Genomic DNA, 23,216 nt, shown 5'->3' with positions numbered 1-23,216 from the left:
GTGTCCTGTATTCGCAGCAGGGGCCCGTACTATTTGTAAGACCAATGTCCACGTGTGAGCTGTGAGTAATGCTGCCAGCTCAGGTCCCTCTCCGATTTTTCGCTCGAGTATTTGTCCACAAACTGTTGTCTTTGCTGCACAATAAAAACGTGTCAAAATGAAACGGACTCCCACTCACACATATGCCATCTGAGGGACTTAACACTTAGCTCTACTTGTAACATTTACTTTAGTGAGCTGCCGGTGTGTGACATGGTCTAGTCTTCATCTCCAGCAAAAAATACTACCTTTTTATATATGATTTGTTTTGTAGTAGTTTATAGCACAACTTTCTTTCTTTTTGAAGATTGTAGAACATTTTAACACTGTGCTAAAAAGGTTTTCTAGGTTACCATTGTAAAACAGAATTGCTTTTGTTTGTCCAGTAAAATTTTCTTAATCTTAGTGGAACACATACTCCCTTGCATTGTTATTTCTGTACTGTAACTGTAACTTAAACTAAATCTTAGTTCTATGCATTCGCAATGATTGACAGCTCATTTGACCAATCACAGCTTATAATTCATGAGTCATTGCAAGTCTACATGTGTTGTGTCAAAAGTGATATCACAACTGTCAAAACATGGAGTAAACACAGATTTGGCCAGGTTCTTCTGACCCAGATACTGCCTCAAGATTTGGAGATGGGTTCATACATACATGTTTAAACTTTTTACCATGTTATAATTAGGTTTAGTTAATTAGGTCATTCTTTTACTTAGAGTTGTATTTTGATGAATTCAAATGTTGTCATACTAAAACTAGTACTGAATTTAAACTAACCTGAGCAGGTATCAAAGCTAAAAAAGTCACATTCACAGGACAGAAATGAACCTTTCCTGAATAGCTTTAGAATGATGTTGAGCTGTATCAGAACAAGTATAATACCACATAGACTAGGATACACCCACAGACCATTTGGACCCTGGACGACTGAGGGATTACATAGATATAAGACTGCATCATAATATAAAATAAGGTACTGTTATTTAATGTTGAAAATGACATTCTATTATTTAAAGCAGGGGTCACCAAATTTTTTCTCTGAGGGTCACATTATCGCTCCTGACTGTGATGGAGGCCGGGGTCGGGTCGGCCGTATAACAGAATTATATGACCCTGACAACAGTCTTTGAAAACCGCCACATTTTCTTTACATATCAGAGAAACTGCACGGTTCATACGCTGAACAAAAAAATATCAGTCATTCACTGAACTGAACAAACTCAGCTCGCTCTTTCAACTTTTCGTACTTTAACACTCGCCATTTTACTGTCCTTAACTGCACTACAAAACTCTGTGGGTGCGTTGACTGTCACCGTTTGATCCCGAGCTTGTCAAATGAATTTGGTGGCAAATTTGGCGGCAAATGTAAATACATCATATAATCATTTTAATATAAATATAAATACTTAATACAAATATCTTTTTTTTTTTTTATCAACAAATTAAAATATGCATACATGTTATTATTTGCCAAAAAGTAATTTTAAAAAACGGGCCATGACAATTTTGAGGACTGATCTAAATAAAGAGTAAAGAGAGAGTTTTTATGATTATCTTGGTATAGGAATCCGTATTGAGTATTGTTGTGGAATTTATCTGTAATAAATAATAAATAATAACAATACATAAATAATACCAATACATATACAAGAAGACTGTCTCTTGTGTGTCTATGTTGGTTTGGGAATAAAGCATTTGAGTACAGTAGGTCAGAATGATCGAACCGAAGACATGAAATAAAACTGCAGACATGTAAATGGCGAACAAAAAGGTACCTATAGCTTTCCGGTGAGACTAAAGGATTAAGGAAAGAATAGTGTGGCTGACTTCTTACAGTCTATCTATACATGTAATCCACAGTCATTTCCACCACAGTATCAAATTTATTCCTGAGTCGAAATCCAGTTTGAAATTTTAGTATCGTGGCAACACTATTATGTCAACTTCTCAGCTCCAAGCATACTGCATGAGGGTAGAGCTATATGTTGCTATATCAGTCTAATATCATATTCAGGTTCTTCTTCTTCTGCCTTTGCTGTGTCTGTCTCCTGCTCTGGAGCTCTGACAAGTCCACCCACATCACTTCACCTCACACATACCGCAGGAGCTGAGCCAGCATCTCGCTCCCACTAACCTGTTGTCTCGTCTTCTCCTGGGTTCTGCGTTCATTCTGTTTCATATGCACATAACTTTCATCAAAGAAGACATGGTTTTCAGTATTACAAGCTGAATTGTCTTTGGAAAACTTATATCCTCCCACATGTTAAAGGGCCCAGATTGTGCTGTTTTCTGATATTTATAGTGTTGTGTCCTCATCACAAACAGACCTGGAGTTGCGTTTTGTTTCAGTCACACATATTTTCACACACAAACCTTCTTCTCTCAAACAGAAAACACTGCCACCTTGTGATGTGTACAGTCTACAGGAAGTGCTCCACTGTGTTTTTAAACTCCATACAGCTTAGGTAGAATCATCTGGATTTGCCCATCTCAACTGGACTAAAGCATGTTAAGAAAGAACAGAGCATTTTGAGTTTTGGATATATAGAAACACTAATAATAAAAGATTACTCAAAGATGTGAATGAAACAAAATACAACTCCAGGGATGTTTCTGAGGAGGTAACAGCATTATAACATGGCTAAAAGCTATGCATAATATAGGACCTTTAATAATACAAATTAAATTTGCTTAAAAAATTGCTGAGTAAACTTAATCTAAAATTCTATACAGTGGTCCCTCCTTTATCGCGGGGTTACGTTCTAAAAATAACCCACAATAGGCAAAATCCGCAACCTAGTTAGCTTTGTTTTTTTTACAATTATTATATCTGTTTTAAGACTGTAAAACCCCTCACCACACTTTATACACTTTTCTCAGACAGGACAGTTATAACCCTTTTAACATCCTTCTTAAAAGTTATTGCTGCTGTCTTTCTTTATATAATGAACCTAAGATTAATTTATTTCGTAATTGCGCCCTATATCAGCGTAACTTCTACCTTTCTTCAGCATGTCCAGAAGTCCAACTTTTTGTGCGGTGGTTAGCGTCTTCCTCTGCTTTTCGGGGAGAATAACACTGCTAGCGATCGAACATTTATGTAAATTTGTCAAGGTGAACGTATTCTGTACTGTGCAGGAGACACGGCATGGAGGAGATTGATTGACAGTGGTCTACAGTCCCTTAGCCACACAGGACGCAGGAGGAGGAACACAATGCAAATTCATACGCCTGAAAAAAAAGCATGCACAATTGCACTAAGAAAAATCCGCGAAACAGCGAGGCCACAAAAGGTGAACCTCATTATATTGAGGGACGACTGTATACAATCGATGACATGTGGACTAAAAGTAAAAATCATTTCGGTCAAATGCCACGATTAAAACTAAAATTTCATTAAAACAAAACGATAAAGACTAACATAAATACTGCTTTGCTCCTCTATATTGAATGCTAATAAATGCCACTCACATTTGCCATACTGTAGATTAACACTAATATGTGATCTATATTTCACATGTTCTGAAATGCAAATGAACAAAGGACCCTGGTGAACAGCGCCCGAGGCTTTCTATCATGTAATATGTAGTAAATACATATTTTATAAGCAGCACATTGATCTCCCTCTGATTTCTGTCATTTGGGACCATCAAGGCCATCCAGACCCATCATGTCCACAGACCGATTCAGGACTGAGTCTCAACTGCTGGGCCAGGATCCATGAGTATAGATCACAGGAAATACGAGCTTCAATTTTCTACTTTATGTGTCAAACGGGGGTGAAACAGGAGTCGATCTCACAATAATGCTCACACAGAGCGGCATATGTGCTGTTGCCTTGACAACAACACAACATTCAGATTTCAGATGAATAAAATGAGAAAACTGCATTTAAAGGTGCAATATGTTTTTGGTGGAGGGTCTGTTATTGCTTTGGCTGGAATGTTCCACAGTACGGCCTTAACGTATCTTTCTCCATAGAGACAAGAAGGTGACAGTGACAAGTCAGATCCATGGATGGGTGAGCAGGCAAGGCATGATGCAAGGTAATGTTTTAAAAAATAAAACACATGTAACAGAAGAAATGCAAGATAGATACAATTAATACCAGACAACACTATATCTTCGTCTTGGAAACAAGCAGTAGGCGGATACTGCTCCAGAAAAAAGTACACAGTGCATCTTTTAAGGTCCTATCTTACACAAAATGGACTGTGAGCTTTTAGTCATTTTTAATGCTGTTACCTCCTCAAAAACATACCTGGAGTTGTGTTTTGTTTCATTCACACATGCTTGAGTAATCTTTTATTATTTGTCTGAGCACATCATGACTACACAAGTTCAGAATGTTGTTATCTATTCCACCTTATGATGTCACGTGGTGGTAGATTTCAAGCTTCCTTTGACCTTTAGTTCAGAAGAGATTGGCAGTCCCAGGGTTGAAAACATCCGAATGGTTCTAATCTAGGTGTATGGATGTTTTCAGTTTCAGCCTAAATATGCAGGGCTTGTATGAACCAAAACTCAACTCTGTGTTTGTTTTTGATCAGAAAACAACATTATATTACATTCTTTAAATGAAGAAGCATAAAATGTGTGGATTTCAATTAAGCTGCACAGTGCCTGACTAATTCAAACCGTGTCTATAGAAAAAACCTGAAAATGAAAATGAAATTAGCCCTGTCCCACTAATTGAGGTTGGGAATCACAGGGTCCTTCATGATCTGATACGATACACACTACTCATACTCATATGATATTATCAAGATAACGTTTCATGTAATAACCAATGTAAAAAATAAATAAATAAATAAATGAAATTTAGCAACAACATTTCTTTGTTACTGCTACTTCTGCTAATTTAAAAGTGAAAAGTGTATTGCACTACAAGTTTCCTTGCAAAAAATAAAAATAGCAAAAATAGCTAAAAGATAGCAAAAATACTCTTTGTGATATATCAATACAGAACAATAACGATATTGTATGACCAAATTTACATTGATAGTTTGATATTTTTACACACCTCTAACACTAATACAGTAAGAAAAGAATAAATAGTAAGTACAAGCTGCATACTGATGCATGAAAAGCATATTGCCTGTTCTGAATGGCGAGTCCTGATCAACAGTGACAGACAAACAGAGCAGTTTGGGGACTGTTCTTCATTTAGTCCAGTCATCTGCTCCCTGTCTCTGTTTGGACAGCTCTCCCCTCCCCGAGCCCCAGCCTAATGCCAGTCCCTCCTCTGAGCCCATGTTTTGGAATATTTGAAAATGTTAACACAATGAAGTTGGTTACACTGGCAGAGAAGTCGCACTTTAAATGAGCCCTGGTTTGTTTGTCCATGGTGACATTTCCATTATTTTTCAGCACAGGCCTTTGTTATGACTCTGATTTCAGCCAGACACTGTACTAATGAGGGAAGCTTGTGTTGACCAATTTCACACATTGGCTTTTGACCACTCTTGTCACATACTATAAGGCATGGTGTCCTTACTACAAACTCATAAGGGGTAAAAATAAATAAATAATAATAATAAAAATATGAAGTTGTATAAACTGTGGGCTCATATTATGCAATCTTTTGACCTATGGTGTAATGTTTTTCCCTCATCCAAACATCCATCCATCCATTTTCGTCCGCTTATCCCGACCGGGTCGCGGGAGCAGCAGCCTAAGCAGGGACTCCCAGACTTCCTTCACCCCAGACACATCCTCCAGCTCCTCCGGGGGAACCGGACAGCCGACAGACATAGTCCCTCCAGCGTGTCCTGGGTCTTCCCTGGGGCCTCCTCCCGGTGGGACATGCCCGGAAGACCTCCCGAGGGAGGCGCCCAGGAGGCATCCGGAACAGATGCCCGAGCCACCTCAACTGGCTCCTCTCGACGTGGAGGAGCAGCAGCTCTACTCCGAGCTCCTCCCATGTGACTGAGCTCCTCACCCTATCTCTAAGGGAGCGCCCAGCCACCCTGCGGGGGAAACTCATTTCGAGCGCTTGTATCTGCGATCTCGTCCTTTCGGTCACTACCCAGAGCTCATGACCATAGGTGAGAGTAGGAACGAAGACTGACCGGTAAATCGAGAGCTTCGCCTTTCGGCTCAGCTCCTGCTTCACCACAACGGTCCGATACAGCGACCGCATCACTGCCGAAGCCGCACCGATCCGCCTGTCAATCTCACGTTCCGTCCTTTCCTCACTCGTGAACAAGACCCCGAGATACTTGAACTCCTCCACTTGAGGCAGGGACTCTCCACCCACCCGGAGAGGGCATCTATTGAGCGCACCTGAATAAAAGCCACTTCAACTAAATTTTATCTAAATTTAAAAATTGTACATATATACGCCACACCTGAATATAAACCGCAGGTTTTCACATCTTCAAGAATGTTTTCAAATCACCTCTGAAAGCTTTTGTCGTCTTTTTGCATCTTTTTGGGTCAGATTGTCACACTGCAGTCACCAAAATCTCACCATCGACTCACTGATACCAAGCTCATGTGCAGAAGCTAACTTAAAAGCTGCAGCATCTGCATTTCTTTGTGTATTTTCCATGAGGAGGGTGTGTGTATGAATCACAAAATAACTGTTCAAAACACAATCGAACAAGAATCTTCCCTGGTGCATCACCCCGTCTCTCCCTGTGCTCTACGCCGCATGACTCCTGCAGAAAGAGCCGCTGTCCTGTCTGTATCATGTCAGTGTCTTGTAGGATTTCAGCAGATTTCAGGCTCTCTCGGGGGCGCGGCTAGTTTTATCAATCAGGTATGAGTGGATGTCCAGCTCCTGAAGTTTGAGACCTTTCATCTCATCATTTACACATGCGGGTAATGCCCCTCACTAATGTTAATTTTGCATCATAACTTATTTTATCACACGGCCATATACTATTTGAGAGCCCTGACAATATCGCTAGCTAGTGTATCAACTTCATGTTAACCCTAGATCCGTGTGTAGACCGCAGAGACAGCGGCGTTTTTTCTGCACTCGCACTCTCGACCGTATATATATGAATGGACAATGTGCCAAACAAACAATCCATCCATATATTAGCTGGAACATTTTATTAGCTGCAGGATTCAAAGTGTGAAAAAAAGTAGTGGAAAATCATTTGGATAATTTCAGCTCGGGAATTGCCAATCTCTACTGAACTAAAGGTATAAGGAGCTGTGAACTTGAAATCTACCTCAACATAATAAACCAGGGGTACAAACATGTGTGAATGAAACAAACTCCTCAACTCCAGGTACGTTTTTCAGGCAGTGACAACATTATAAAACCATGTAAAGCTCACAAATGTAATTTTTCTGTAATATAGAAACTATAAATGTAATTTTGTAGTATTATTAGTTAGTTAGTTTATGTTCCATTTGGGAGCATGGATGACATAGGCTCGTTGGCTGAGCATTACACGAAAGCTTACAACTAACTGTAAAAGGTTTGAAAAGGGCCCAGGAGAGATTGATAAATTACAGAAACATGCATGGATGCCATCTAAAACCTCTTCAGGCATGTTTTTGATGAGGGAATTATAACATGGTAACAAGCTTGAAAAACAGTCCTCTTTAAACTATTAATGTTTTTGTATTTTTGGGGTAAATGTGAAAAAATCCAGTTCTTTCAAATGAGTGTTAAACAAGCATATATGTAAAGACACATGTAAAAAACACACTGACAACAGCATTAAATCAAAGCAATGATGTTGATTAATTGGACTTGATTTATGCTGTTTTCCTCTGTCTTGTCTTTTCATCGCTGCTGGCAGAATAAAAAATGCATCAAGAATAAGTAATAAGTCTGTCAGTAGAGCTTTGTCTCTGGAGAATTTTTGACGATTTGCCAAGTCAGTAATGATCACTTAAACAGTACTCAAGTCAGCGTCATTTCTGCAGTACAATATCATAGACACACAATACCTACATCACAACCTCCCTCATGGTCTGGGCACTTTCACCTCACACCAAAAAGGTCCCAGGTCTAACTTAGACTTAAACTTAGACTTAAACAAACTTTATTGACCCACAAGGGAAATTATTTGGACACAGTAGCCCTCACATCACAGTATCATATAATAACAAAGAGAAAAAATGTAAATGGTAAAAACAAATTCTAATGTCAGGTTAGATTCATTTTACTAAAACACAATTGAGGTCATTATATGTAAGAGTCTTGTAACATTTTTAGGATTAAAATTTTACGTTCTGGTTGGAAATTGTGTCATCACACTAGGGCAGGGGTGTCAAACTCAAACTCAAAACCTAGGACTAAGTTGTGGGCCAAACTAAATATCTATTTAAAAATTTCAATTCTTCTTTCAGATATGTAATGTTAAACCTTTTGTAATTAAAATAAATGTTTAATAACGGTTTTGCTTAAACATTGAATCCAGAAAAAGCATAATATAAAATAATACCAAAATATTAAATAAATAATGTCTCTATAGCCTATCTGTAGCCAGTGGGCCAGCTCTAATACATATTTGATATGATCTGGCAGGCCAAATATAATTATATTGCAGGCCAAATTTGGCCCCTGGGCCTGAGTTTGATATGTCTGCACTAGGGAATTCCATAACTGTTATCTACTAAAACTCGGTGTACACTGATACAAATATAGGGAAACACTGTTATTTTGTTGTCAGTATCTGAAAAAATATTTTTCAGTTTCCTGCATGTAAATTGTGACAAACTTTTGGGTAAATTTTTCCCTAGTGTGATGTCATCAGCATGTTTCCAACTCTCCACTTCCTGTAACTCCACATATTTTTCAACTTTTCTTCAAAATTGATTCTCAATTGATGTAAAACTATAATTTATATTTACAATAGTTATAATCTCACTAAATTAAGTCAAAATTAGAGAATCATAAAAACAGTAAGTTGAAGAGAAGAGGTATGACACAGGAGTTTATTTACAATCCTCAAGACGTTATGATAGTTGTTATGACCAATTTTATTGATCCACAAGGTAAATTATTTCGACACTGTAGCTCACACATCAAAATATATTATTATAATGGGGAGAAAAAATATAAATGGTAATAATAAATTCTTAAAAAGTAGCAAAAATAGCAAGAGTCTGCAAGTGTCGAATAAGAGATAATAGAAACAAGTAATATGAAAATAAGTAATGTGAAACATGCCAACTTGCAATTTCAGCTTGCCAATTTTCCCTACTTCTATAACACATCAGCGCTGAGGACAGTATTTTCACAGTCTTGTATCTCATATGTCGTGAGATGAAACCATACATAGACTGATTAGGGCACAATATGGAGCTGCTGGCCCAGTCCATCTGTATGTTGCCCTTAAATCTGTCACCCATCTCCTGTCACAGCTTTATTAAATACCACTCTCACACTCGTCTCCCTCTGGTTGTACAAAGTGCTTCTTGTTGTCTTTTAATATCCTCCATGGAAGCCCCCGATCACCTCGCTGCACTGACTTGATTCGGACACTTAAAGGGTCCATATTACGCCATTTTCTGATCTATGTTATGATGTTGTTTCCTCATCAAAAACATACCTGGAGTTGTGTTTTGTTTCATTCAAGCATGTTTAACACTCAAACCCTGCATATTTAAGATGAGTTCTTCTCACAAACAGAAAATACTCTGCTTCACCTGTGAAGTTATGTGGTAATACAGGAAGTGCTCTACTGTGTTTTTAAACTCCATGCACCTTCACTACAGTGATTTGGATAATTTCAGCCCTGGAATTGACTATCTCTTCAGAACAAATGGTAAAAGGAGCTGTTAACTTGAAAATGACTACTTCTTGACATCACAAATGGGAGCAAAGCGTTTTGAGTTTTGGAAATGTGCGAGAGTAACGCAGGATTATGCAGACATGTGTAAATGCAACAAAACCCAACTCCAGGTATGTTTTTGAGGAGGTAACAACATTATAACACTGTTTAAAACTCACAAGAGTCAACATATCTATCTACTTGGAGGTCTGTGGAGAGGCAAATATTGAATTGCAAGTATTCTGACAAGATATGTGCTGCTTAATAAGTAGTTCACATCTTTTTGAAAAAATATTTTGTTTTTTGTAACCAGATGTGATGAAGTTGAGCTCCATTCTGCAGCCACTGGTGCCAAACCTCCTCAGCTGCTGCAGCTATTATCTCTTGGTAATTCCAGGAATCGACTTTTGTGTTGGATTATTACAAAATATTCATTTATTAGAAAAAAAAAAAAAAGTAATCGCTGTCACACCTGTTGTAGAGTTATGAGCACAACATTCAAGCTGCACAGGATGTTAAAGGCCCTTGCCATCCCTTGCAACCGCTGGGAATATTCCACCACAAAGATCCTGCCTCTCGTATCCACCTGCCTCACCTCTCCCCTCAAAGTCAAAATTACTAGTACTATGCCACTCCATTCATTCCAATGGGACAATTGACATGATATCAGTACACCTGCATGGTTGAAAATAGAGACATGTCCTCACTGACTCTTCAGTATGATGTGGACAATATGTGTGCCAAACAATAAAGAATTGAAGAATGGTTATTAGACCTGGTTTAGTCTCTTATTTTAGATAAAGCGTGACAGAAAGCTTAGATGTGTGTGCGTGTGTGTTTCTTACTAGTGCTGATATGTAACCGTGTGTCATTGTGTCTCTGTTTTAAACCAAGACCTGAGTTTACTTCTAAAGCTGAATAAAGATATGGAAAGCTCTCATTCTTTGGGTTTGGATTCAGTGTCTTGCATAAACAATAGTTAGTACTGCCCTCCTTAAGTGCTTTGACCTGTGCCTCTCAAAAAGTACTGTACTTTTTTTTTGTGTGTGTGTTGTTTTGTTTTGTTTTTTGGGGAATTTCAGAAGTTTATTTATAGCATGGCCAATCACTCCAACTTTAAAAAGAGAATTAGCTGTCAAACTTGGAAAATGTTGTCCTTGGTTATGTCACACCCATCAAAATAATTGACATTTGGGCTCTGAGGTAATCTTTTCAAACTGTGTATAAAAACAAAATTATGTTTCTCAAAGATCCAAAAGGGTTTGTACCAATTTGTCATTTGTCAATGTTGTACAAATATGAGCTTCAGTCATACGCCAGGGGAGTCTCCTGACAGTGGGGGTGATCACGATCCAAACTCCAACACATTTCAAGGTGAACTTGTCTCTGGTAAGCACAGACATTTTCATCTAGAATCAAGCTACAACCAGGAGCTATTTGACATACACTCTTTATTAACTCTCATTTGCATTTTAATCTTAGTTAAAAGTCTAAATAATATTTAGTTTAAATGGTAAATGGTCACATTTTTATACAGAGTTTTTCACCTTCAAACCACTCAAAAGCGCTTTACAACAAAGAACCACTCACCCACTCAGACACACATTCATACGCTAGTGTATGCAAACACTAGGGGCGAAGTAGGTTAAGTGTCTTGCCTATGGACACAACTGCAGCATTCATCTGTGGGAGCTGGAATCACACCGCCAACCTGTGAGTCACTGGATTTGACCGCCAATGAATGATGTTTATGTCGAGAGCAGGATTCAAACTGCCAACCTTCAGATCAGTGGACGCTTCTAACAACTGAGCTACTGCCGCCCTTAAAGTAGAATTTAAAGGTGCAGTATTTTTTTGGTGGGGAGTCTGCCATCTTGTCTCCATGGATATGTCATATTACATTGTCTAGAATATTCCATAGTTGAATTTGATGAAGACAAGCCAATGATGGCATCAAGCCATATTATAATACCGCTGTTATCTCCTCAAAAACGTTAGCCTGATTCATGAGCTGGATTCACTTTGTGGAAACTGTCTGACCTCGCTGCATTAAGATTTGTTTGCTCGACGGTAGGCGGGTACTTTTTTAAATTTTACCAATTGCTGCTATTTGGTCGTGATGTATGTAATGCGCCGCTAACTGGTATATTAAGCTTTTCCCAAATCACATAGAAAGAAGGACAATAACGTCTTTCCTCTTGATAAAATTCACCAAACATTCTCTTTGTTCCAGCTTTAAATCCTTGATCTCGGGAATCGTTGCCAACACAGAATGTATGGCTCTTCGCTGATTGGCTGGTGCCCAGACTCGTACTTCCGTGGTTTTTGCGAACTATCTTATGTATTCCAATTTCTGACCTGGTCGCTGGAGAGAAATGAAATTTATTATTATTTAGTTGGGTAGAGATTGGCAATTCCAGAGCTGAAATTAACTAAATGACTCTAGTGAAGATGTATTGAGTTTAAAAACACAGTGGCGACACTTCTTGCATTACCACATGACATCACAAGGTGGAAGAGAGTATTTAATGTTTGTAGAAAAGAAATCAGCCTAAATATGCAAGTTTGAGTGTTAAACATGTGTGAATAAAACAAAACACAACTCCAGGTATGTTTTTGATGAAGAAACATTATAAAAGAAAAATACAGTACAGTAATATATTCCCTTAAAAGTTGTTTGTGCTTATATGTATGTGATTTTTAACATTTGCACATGATGCAGTTCAGAGAAATGTCTTTTACAACAGGTCTATTCTTGAACCATGCTCATAATGTTTGTGTGTGCTTGAACATCCCCGTTGTACACATGTTACGGGAATGTGTGCTTTACTACAAATCCCAGAAGGCTTTTGGTCAAACATCAGGAGAGCTCATAAAGGTTTCAAAATTAACTCGGCGGTTCACTCTTGCGCAAGGCTCCCTCATCGTCAGGTGAAAATACCTGCTGCACTTTTTAACACACTCTGAAAATCCCCAAGAATTCTCTACGGTTTCCAAATGGATTTCAGACAAGAAGCACATCGACCTTTCAGGGAATATTTGTGCATGTGTGATTGACATGTGCAGCTTTGAGCCCAGATTTTCTCGCAGGTTACCGCAGGATGTCAGAGTGTATGCAAGCAGTGGAAAAAAAGGTGCACTGAGTATAGGGAGTCGTGCATTGGAAAGACATGCGTAGATCTTCTTCTCCATAGAATAGAGGACACTTGGGAGGAGAGGCGTGACAGCTGAGGGCTCCTGCGTCATGGACCGTATGATGAAAAAGAAAAACACTGCAGAAGTAGAAGAGAGGCTGGACATGTGACCTGGTATACGCATGCAACAGTGGACACTGGCAAATGTATGTAAGAATTCAATATGTTCAAAGGCATGGGGATGTGAAATGTTTTCTGTATTGATGGATTTTAGCTTGCAGAGAAAAAATAATCGCTATGGCAACTGTACTCATTTTTATCACTCAGAGTTTAGTTCACCATTGTACAGGGATGTAACGATATCCAAATCTCTTGGTATATTATCACGATATGCATCTCACGATATGATATTCATTGCGATATTTTGGAGAGGCAGATATAATTTGAAGATGTGACACTTTTTTTGCTTTTAAAATACCTTGACAAGATTTTGGTGTGAATTATTACCATTATAATCCTAAGAATTCAAGTAAAAGCATATTTCTTCATGTTGCCTGCACTGAAATGAATCATGGGATATGTAGTTTCTGATGTTCATAAGCTGTTTGTACTATAAAACCATGCATTTAAGCAAAGCAAACTTGTGATATGATATATTGTCACAGCCCACGATATTATTGTGAGACTTTTAACGATGGGATATCAAGATATTTTGGTTGTTGTTACATCCCTATACCATTGTAACATACTAGTATTAGGCACGATGTAGGCCCTATATTGTACATTATCATTTCTGGCACTTAAAAAAAAAATCATAGTATGTTTATATATGAGTATTTATAGAGTATACAAGAGTTGTAGAAATAAATTTAGTTATTTTTTTTCTTTTTAATGTCTAATGTTTAATGTCTTGGCAAGATCTTAATGTGAATCATTACGGTCAGAACAGAAAGAAATTAAGTTAAGAAAGATTTAAGTGCTTCTCAAGTCTTCTCAAATGCCTCAAGTCAGAGTCAAGTCCCAAGTCAGTGACCTTCAAGTCCAAGTCTTAGTCCATTTTATCAAGTCAAGTCTTAAGTCCTAAAAATTGTGACTCAAATCTGACTCGAGTCCAAGTCATGACTTGCAAGTCCCCACCTCTGTCTCCCGGGCCCTGTTCCAATCCAATCTACTTCATTTATAAAGTACATTTTATAAACATAACAGTTTCCAAAGTGCTGCACAGACAAATTAGTACAATAAATGACAGTAAATATTTTAAAACAATAAATAAAAAGTGTTAAAATGCATAAAGCTAAAAATGATACAACAATGAATAAAATAAAATAAAATAAATAAAAGACACAGAGGACCACACAACTCACGCGGTGTTCAAAGCCAAAGAGTAAACGTGTTCAAACCCTCTTTACGGTTAGCTAGATTCTGTCTAATGCTCAACCCACAAGCCTACGTCATCCATTCTCCCACATGACAAATCTCCATGAATACACAAAGCATGATACTAAACTGTACACAACAACTTGACAAATTCGATGCGATGTGCTGTAGTTTCATTAGCAGGATTCACGCTGATTGTGTTGAGCAAAGCTGGGAAAGACTTGTGAGCAAGTTTTAGGGGTAAACCACAGCATGTAATTATTTTAGCATTACCCTTAAATACCCCAAACCCTGCGACGCATTATGACTATAGAAGAAGATTTAAGAGACGGTTCAATACATGTCAACTTCAACAAACATGATAATTCCACTGGTACAGGATTAACTGTGCTCTCATCCGATTCTGAATATCTCATGTAAACATCGCCCTGCTTTATATTGACGTGTCCCCTCTTTCTCTCTCTCTTTCTCTCTTCTACACCATCCCTTAGAGACAAGTCTAGATCCATACATCCACATCTATCTCTCTTTTTCATCGCTCCCTCCTTTTTTCTCAATGTGATGAGCAGCACTTTTATTAAAATACAGCTGTGCGTTTGGGGACAGTGTTGTCTGAGTTGACCTGTGCTAAGCTGCAGTTATTAAAACAGTGGCTCTCCTGACTTTTCTCTTCTCTTCTCTCTCTCTGTGTCCTCTCTCATGTTTTCACTCTTTTTCTCCCACTTCTGCTCTGTCTTCTTTCTCTCTTTTCTGTCTCGATCCTTTCTTCTATCTTCTCTGTCGCCTGTCTTCTCTTTCTCCTATCTCCCCTTTTCTCTCCCTCTCTCTCCTGTCTCCTCTCCCTTTCCTTTCTCCTGTGTCTCCTCCTCTCTCTCTCCCCTCTCTCTTTCCTTTCCTCTCTCTCCTCTCTCCTGTCTTCTCTCTCCTGTTTTCTCTTTCTTCTTCTGTCTTCTCTCTCTTCTATCTCCCCTTTTCTCTCCCTCTCTCCTGTCTCATGTCTCCTCTCCCTCTCCTTTCTTCTGTTTTTTCTCTCTCCTGTGTCCCCTCTTCTCTCTCTCTTCTCTCTGCTGTCCTCACTCTCTCTTTTTCTTTTCCTCTCTCTCCTCTCTTCGCTCACTCTCTCCTGTTTTCTCTCTCCTCTTCTGTTTTCTCTCTCCTCTTAAAAGAGACTGGTGGGCTCTTTCCTCTCTCTCTCTCTGTCTCTCCCTCTTCTCCCTTCTTTCTTTCTCTCTGTCCTCTCTCTCTCTTCTTATATAAAGACACTGGTGAGCTTATCTCTCTTAAGTCTTTATTCTCTCTCCTCTCTCCTGTCTTCTCTCTCCTGTCTTATCTATCTTCTGTCTTCACTCTCTTTCCTGTCTCGTCCTGTCCACTCCCTGGGGCCGGGCACACATCTACACCTACTTGATCACTTTCTTTGCTTTGACATCTCCCTCCCACTCACGTTCATTCTTCATTATTACTCTTCTTTCTAAGTCTCTCTTCACCCCCTGTCTCCCTTCTCACTGCCCACACGCTCCCATGGGTGCTCTCTTGGAGCTCTGTAAACCTCATTCAACTCATTCTGTTCCTTTGCTCTTGTCAATTTACCTCTGCTTCTTTCTTGTCCAAAGTTGACCAAAGTTTTTGTAGTAGCAGCACTTGTAGTAATTGAACTTGAAGAGATTCTAGTATAGTTAGTAGCAGTAGTAATAGTCCCGTAGCCTTTTGGTTGTGTTTTTGCCAAAATGTTGCGTCAGCTTGCAGTTTATCACTTCCTCTGCCAAAAGTAGTGCAATTTATAATAGTATTCACAATGGCCATGGGGGTAGTTGAAGTAGCACCTATACTTGTTGATTTATTAAAGGTAAACTTTGTAACAAGGTGTGCCACCATCTAGTCTCCATGGAGATGCTGTTACTTTGCCTCAAAAGTTATGTGTCTCTTGCACAAGGACACAACAACAGCACCAGTGGGAGCTGGAATTGCACCACCAACCTGTGTGTTTGTAGATCTGACCACTCATCCAATGACATTTATGTTGAGGAATTGAACCTTCAACCTTCTGATCAGTGAACAGACTTTCAAACACCAACCAGATTCCGTCGCTCAGTACAGAATTAAGGCCTCGTTTACACGCACACGGGTATTTTTAAAAACAAAGACATTTCCCTTAGTTTGTACCCATCTTTTTCACGCAAAAGGCAAATTTGCCTCTGAAAACGAAGCTTTCTAAAAACTCCGGCTAGAGTGGAGATTCTGGAAAACTGTGGTTTTGCGTTTGCTTGTAAAGTAAGATAAACTGAGTTTTAGGAGCTGACACGTCAAAAGTGTGACCAATGTTTACCTTTTGCTATGATGATGATGATGATGAAGCATTCAGAGCAGCAGTCACATTTGAGCTCGGAGCTCAGCAATTTTGCCACCGCTCATGCACATTTTTTAAGGTATTTTTGAGTAATACTTACTGTACCGTAATGAAATAAATGCTACAGGTTTGAATTTAATCCAGGTGTCACTCGTAGTAGTTACGATGGCGCTCGATGGCGTATTTAAGTGGGTTGGTGTAAACTAAAACTTTTTTTTAAACAATTCTATGTGCACGATGTTATTTTGGAAAACAGAGGGAGCAAATATTCGTTTCTCAACATACCCGGCCTAAATGTATCTCCATTGAGACAAGCACGTAAGGCCACCAAGCAGTTACAGTTCAGATCTTTGAAGAGTTGAGCCCACTCACAGTAAGAATGCATCTTTAAGGTGAGACCAAACACTAGATCAACTTTTTTTCAATTTTTTTTCAGTGCAAATTTGTGGTTGAAAACTGGTTCTGGTTTTGATTAATTGGTAAACTCCAAATGGGTATCACGCCGTCTAAAAGTGTGTGCTGCCCCCAGTGGCCACTACAATTTCAGACCTGTGATCACACAAACACCTGGCTGCAGAGGTGGACTTTGAAGTATTACCTGTTAGGCCAATCACAATTCCCCTCCTCCCACCTCACTCTCCCTTTAGTCCCCCTGGCACAGCCCAGTTTAGCAGCTCTATTTGAGTTCAGGTGTTTAGCTCCACTTCCAGTCTCTTTTGATTACTCAAATATATTACTTCTTCTCACTATTTACATTGTCTCTGTGGTCCACTCCAATGCCCTCATCCAGTTTATCCTGTGCCCCAAGAGAGCGAAACAAGAGAGCTTCTACACTTGACATTTGTCATATCACTTTCAATACAAAGGGGCTGTTGCAGACTTTGCAGATTTGGCTTTCTTTCAGCATCTTCAAAACTTCAAATAACTGCAGAATAGTGTTGACTTGAAAATATAAAAACTCCATTTCCATTCTGATGAAAAACTTAAGGATAGGCACAATTTTTTTAAACTGTAAAAAAGCACTCAAAGCAGAATTGCAAACATAGTCCTGACCAAGCTCAAGATCTGAAAATGGATCTGTCCACCACTGATGTTGCAATGAAGGAAGGGTCAAATGCAGGGGACACATTTCCCCACAGGAATCAATAAAGTATAACATAATTTTTACCATCAGCATATTAATATCAGAACTAGGGATGCAGTGATCCAGCTTTTTCAGTTCCAATACAAATTCTGATACCATAGCTTTAAGTATCTGACTTTCTCGACCAACTACAACCAGCAAATCATCTTATTACATCAGTTTATATGTCAAAACTGGATATTGGTTGAACCGATATTTGAAAGCTGATATCAGCAAAATTTTCAGTATTGGCACGGAAATCTTATACCATTATTGGATTGGTGCATCCCAAAACATAACTATATAATATAGGCATAGTGCAATTTTTCTCTAAAAATATATATGTCTAAGACTTCATGAAAGCTCAACATTTGCCATATTTATTTTTGTCTGTTTCAAAACATTCTCAAATGAGTATTAGCTTGTAATATTGACAGGTAATTAGTATCTGGACATGCACAAAGAGAGACAGGGGCCAGACAGAAGAAGATAGTGTTGTAATGTATTCATTGTTTTGTGCGATGCATCATCAGCATGACCAGATTGGAATACAAAGATTTTCAATGCTACAAGTGCAGCTCATAGAATTAAACCTGAGAGGCTTAGACAATGATTTCAGATCGTGACTCAGCTCCACCGGCCCAGCTTTAGAAATTAGAGAAACAGAGACAAGAGCAAGACTTTTACTTTGGTGGGGCAACTTTTACCCAGTACGCTTTGCACAGTTTTATTTTAACATATCTTTTTAAATGTTTTTTTTTTTTTTTTTTGCACTCAAAGCTAAACTGTTGAATTTATTAAAACACCAAGCACCAAGTATTAAAATTTCAAATCTTGATTTAGATACGAAGGAATAGACTTGATACTCAATATTCCAAAATCATGATAATTCTTTTGACCTTCTTTAGACAACAGATTGCAATCGTCAGCATGAAATAATTGTACTTTCTTTCATATTCCCATTCTGGTCTTATATCTGTGTAATCATTTATCCAAATATGTTCCATAGTGGTCCATGGGCATATACTAGTTTATGCGGTCAGCTCAAGATCATTCTAAAGATATTTATGAGTGGGTCATTTCTATGTGAGTTTTTTTTTTTTTTTTAGCATCAATACTTATACTCAAATGAGTATCTGGTTTTGATACCATTTTTAGTATCAGTTCCGTTTTTGTTGGTGATGAAATTGTACCCCCGAAGTATTTCCTCTAGAAGGTCTTCTGCCACCTTTGCTGCCACATGTGGTGTAAAAATCCTGTAGCATCTCAAATGTCCATAGCTAGCTCCTTAGGTAACCACTTGCACAGTCTCCATGGAAGACAAACAGTTCATTTCACACAGTGTTATTGCTTCTCCTGGGATATTCCATAGTAAGATATTAAATGTATCTATCTCTGTAGAGAAACAGATGACACCACCAAGCCAAGGTACAGGCCATAAGTGTGGAAAAAGAACCCAATTCACAGTAAAAAGGTATGTTATTAATTGTATTTCTGGTCACAAAACACTTGTAATTCAATAAATTCAAGCTTGATCAGTTTATGAGTCATATTAAGAAACATTTTTCATTCTTCTTGGAGAAAAGCAGGTCCTATATTACACAAAATGTAATCTTATGAGCTTTAAGCCATGGTATAATGCTGTTACCTTATCAAAACATAAAAGGAGTTGTGTTTTGTTTCATCTGCACATATTTGAGTAATCCTGTATTATTAGTTCCTAAAGTTAAAAATGCTCTTTTCCACCTTGTGATTTCATGACTGACAGGCTGTAGTTTTAGTTAATCACCAACTTTTACTATCATCCAAATTATTATAGTGAAAGTGTATGGAGTTTAAAAAAAACAACGGAGCACTTCTTGTTGGACCACATGACTTCACCAAGAGGAACAGAGTGTTTTCTGTTTGAGATGAACTCAGTATACCAATGCAGGATTTGTGTGTTAAACATGTGAATGAAACGAGATGATGAGGAAACATCATCAGAAAATAGTATAAACTGCCCTCTAAAGTCATTAAATATAATTTCTTTAGACTACAACACATTGAGAAACCTGAGTAGATGCCTTCACAATCTCCTGTTATTGTTTACGCTGCACCTCAGCATTGCCCTGATAGGTCTGAATGCTTCTTCTAATGTGTCTCTTCTTTTAGCAACAATACATCGGTCAGCTCCCAACTTTATCTCACTCTAAGTAATAGATCCATTACTCTGCATGGGCATGTGCTGCTAAAAGGCTCTAAATATAGCCACGAGGAATCACTTTGCCAAACATACAGCCCTGTATTGGTGTAAGCAGATATGTGCAGGGAGCAGTGATGGGATGAATGAGAGGGGCAATGGTAATGATGAAAATCAGACTGGGCGCTGTGTGCTGCTCAAGAGTGAGCTCTAGTGGCAGAAGGCAGAAATGCAGCCCACTCTCAAGAATGGAGACACGTTATAGCCTGAAGAAAGAGGTAGTCACAGCCAGCACACTGAGCAGAGAGGAACAATACCATTTTATAATTTAATATGGGATTAAAAAGACAACACCACCAAAGGGACAATATGAGTTATTCAGGCTTAGATCACTGTGGCTAAGGAAAGAATTTAGTCAAAGAGATGTGAAATTATTCAAATCCATACACACAATACATCGTTTTATTTTATGAGAATGGGTTATAATTGCTGTGGACTTGTCAAAAGTTTATTTTCTGATCATCAACAGTTTTGTTATTGCAATTTCTGTTGAAGTAATTGATTCATATTCTTGATCATTATTTTAATGAACTATAAAACCAGCAACAAATACCAAAAATCCACCAGACTCTTTAAAACAGACCTACTTTTTAGAGCTTTTAACCATGTTGTAGTTTTTACCCTCAGCATTTACATTCTTGAAGTTGTATTTGGAGTGTTTTGATCATGTTTGAACAATCTTTAATTGCTTATTCCAAGACGCCATATTCCTGATCAACTCCTGTTTTCACAGTCTTTGGTACAAGTCCATTGTGAAATATTTACTTTGTTCTCCAGATGTATTTTTGTAATTGGCGATAGATGTAGGATTCTGTAGAGCAGCATAGTCCCTTAGGTACAAATGAAAAAAATAAAAATAAAAATCTGCTACTCACTAATGCGATCCACAGGAGGTGCCGACAGCTGTATGGCTCTTTGTTGCAATGACATTTACAGCGACGTCTGCTCCATTGGGCTCCATTCTAATGTGGAAGTGAGCTGCCGAGTTTCTTTTATGAAGTCGTTTTAGATGAATAATGCATTTTCAAATGTGCAAATTATAACATAATGATCCACGAGTCCCATAGATTATAACTATATAACAGACACAAGCAATATGTCTTCTTTAAAGGTGCACTATGTAACTTTTTGGTTGGGGGTCCATCACCTGCTTGCTTCTATGGAAATGTCATTATCTGGAATGTTCCAAAGCATGACATTGAACAGATCTACCTTACATTTATTCAATTGCAGCTCTTTTATAGCTCAAAAATGCCTAGAAAAACAAGCATTCTGACTGTGAGTGGGGTTACCTTTCCACAGATCTGATGTATAACTTGGTCTGTTTAAAGCATACAATGAAACATTCAACATGAGACAACGCAACAACATCTCCATGGAGCAAAGAATTTGACAGACCCTCCACCAGAAAAGTTACACAATGCACCTTTAATAATGAATAATACGAGACATTTTATCAGGCAGATACATATTTTATCATAGATTTGAATGTGACAGTGCTGTTTCCTACACAACAGCGAATCCACTTTTACTTTAACTGTACCGAATGCTTAATTGCCCATAGAACTGAATACAAGTGCACTATACTGGCTGAGAGGGGCCTGCATTTAAGGAAATGGCACTTTAACGACTCTCTCCAAGTGCTCACGAGCTCATAATGGGTCCAAACCAGAGTGTAACAAAGAGTCTATGGTGGATTTCACTAATGAGAAAAACAGAGATAAACTATTGACTTTATATGAGATTCACAGCTGAACACCTCTTAACTGCCTCCTCTGTGGATTGTATGTTTTAGTTTGGCTTTATTATTATTAAGATTCTTGTGTGAAATAGGCATAAGCAACACTTCATATCCATGCATGATATTAAAGTCTGATTTAAATGAGTTTGGTTAAAAGTTTCTTGGCTGCTGGTCGGCACTTGGCGCATAGAGCTGTCTTCTCCAGGAGGCAGAGACTGAAAGAAATGTAGTAATAAAAGTGTCGCAGATACAATTGAGAATGCACTTACAGGAAAAGGGAAGGTGTTCTGCCAGAATTTTAGAGGCAAATGGAAGCAGTGTATTCATATTGCAGGAGTTGAAGTAGTGGTTATAGTAGTTAAGTGAAAGTAAGTAGTGGAATACGTAGTACTGTCTGGAATAGTGGCAGTGGTAAGTAGTAGTAGTAAAGAATCTGGGGTTACAGTGTTGGTAGTCCAATGAGGTTAATTTGGTCTTCTGATAATGTATGTTATTAGGTTCTTTTTTCAGATCAAGAGTTTGTTTTTGACTGTTCACTGCAGTCTTTCTCAGAGTGGTCACGTGATGTTGTTGTGGCGTGTCCAGTCAGATGATTTATACAGATTTTGGCGCCGTCTTCCTACCGGTGGAGGCAGGATGACAGCACCATCTGCAGTCCCACTTCCTCAGGACAGTATTCCAGGTGTGTCAGAGTAAAAAAGCCCCCTCGTCCTGGTTTATAGTGCCGTGGGCAGTGCCGTGTCTTTTTAATCCAGCGGCGATGTTAGTTTTCCTCTGTCCCAATGATGTTTGCTCCATCCCCATCCAGAATGTGCTTCTGTCTTTTACAGTGGTAAGAAATGGCTGATTTGAGTTGTTCCCATTCTGCTTTGTGTTTTGTTGCTCGTGTTTCGCCTTTGATGTTTCCTTCTCGCATTCTGTCTTATGTTCCTTTTTATTGCAGGACATTTCAGGACAGGACATATTGCAGGGTATTTCATGTATAACATTACATTTATGCTCTGGTTCTATTTTATCTTTTGGCTGGATGAGTAATTGCCTGAGTTTTCTGTACAGTAGGAAGACAGCGCCAAAACCTGTGTAAATCAGCTGACCAGACATGTCACAGCAACATCACATGACCACTCTGTGGAAGAAGAGCGCTAGTTAGACACTGTCGGGTACGAAAACAAACTGTTGGTCTGAAAAAAGAACCTAATAACATACAGTGTTGGTAGCGTCACAGCATTAAGTTAGGCTCATAGTCTACACTTCACTGTGACTGGTTAAATCTGCCTGTCAGTCACTCACAGAGCATTCTCCAATAGAAGGAGTGGGAGGGGAAAACAAATGGGCAAGTATGGGTGTGTATGAATGCAGAGCTGCATTGAACAGTAAAAGCACTGAACCAAAATATCATCTTCATATTGGGCCAGGGCTGGGCTGCGCAATAAATCTATATTTAATTGTGAATTCAATTATATG

Source organism: Boleophthalmus pectinirostris, unplaced genomic scaffold, assembly GCF_026225935.1.
Source record: "Boleophthalmus pectinirostris isolate CB_2022bp ecotype Guang Dong unplaced genomic scaffold, ASM2622593v1 HiC_scaffold_16, whole genome shotgun sequence".
NCBI classification, from domain to species: domain Eukaryota; kingdom Metazoa; phylum Chordata; class Actinopteri; order Gobiiformes; family Gobiidae; genus Boleophthalmus; species Boleophthalmus pectinirostris.
Note: the sequence above shows the minus strand (reverse complement) of the source record.